This window comes from Salvelinus sp. IW2-2015, unplaced genomic scaffold (genome assembly GCF_002910315.2).
Source record: "Salvelinus sp. IW2-2015 unplaced genomic scaffold, ASM291031v2 Un_scaffold3457, whole genome shotgun sequence".
Classification (NCBI taxonomy): Eukaryota; Metazoa; Chordata; class Actinopteri; order Salmoniformes; family Salmonidae; genus Salvelinus; species Salvelinus sp. IW2-2015.
In genome coordinates this window covers 72,641-73,537 of record NW_019944737.1, presented here as the reverse complement: position 1 = coordinate 73,537, position 897 = coordinate 72,641, and the positions used below count along the sequence as shown (strand labels likewise).

Sequence of the window (897 nt, the reverse complement as noted above, 5' to 3'; positions counted from 1 at the left end):
TCTACAGCAGGGATCTGCAACTAGATTCATGTGTAACACCCTATTCTCTACAGCAGGGATCTGCAACTAGATTCATGTATAACAGCCTATTCTCTACAGCAGGGATCTGCAACTAGATTCATGTATAACACCCTATTCTCTACAGCAGGGATCTGAACTAGATCATGTATAACAGCCTATTCTCTACAGCAGGGATCTGCAACTAGATTCATGTATAACAGCCTATTCTCTACAGCAGGATCTGCAACTAGATTCAGCTGCGGGATCTTTTTGGGGGGGCAGATTTATAGCTTATGTCATGTTATTCACAGACAGTTTGCGGTTTTCAAAGCTAATTTACTGTAATTCAGTGTTTTTTTGCCATGGCTTATGACGTGTTAATATACTATCTGGGGGGGGGGGGTATGAGCTTTAGGGGGCCCCCAACCCCCCCCAAACATTTTTGGGGGAAGAATGTCCTTTTATGAAGTCACCAGTGCTGACCGCCACGGCTAATAACATTTCCAGAGGAAACACTGGTGTTCCCTCTGTATAATGCCCTTTATTAGGTGGTAAAGCTTATGCTTCCTCGCTGTTTTTGTTTAATGTTGGTTCGTGATATGAACTATATTGTTGGAATACAATACTAGTAAAGAACAAGAAGGCCCTCGCACTATTAAAGCCCCACAATTCCCTGCTTTATTGACAACGTTTCAATCCCAAACGGATCTTCGTCGGGTCAAACACACTGAGTGTTCACATCCCAAAATATACACATTTCACCTCACATGACCATGATGTATTGTTGGGTGGTGAAAACAATGTGTATCTCTAATCATTTGATATCAATGAGATGGGCAGATGTAGTAGTTACAGACAATATATAAACTCAGCAAAAAAAAGAAACGTCCCTTTTTT

At 41.4% G+C, this 897-nt stretch overlaps 1 long non-coding RNA gene across 1 annotated transcript in view; it reads right to left on the bottom strand.

Moving 5' to 3' along the window:
• Positions 1-419: 419 nt before the first annotated feature.
• Positions 420-897, bottom strand: part of LOC139025872 (uncharacterized) — a 3,492-nt gene continuing 3,014 nt past the window's right edge. Inside the window, exon 2 of the long non-coding RNA XR_011477546.1 lies at positions 420-890. This is a non-coding gene — a long non-coding RNA (uncharacterized lncRNA). The remainder of the gene's footprint in view (positions 891-897) is intronic.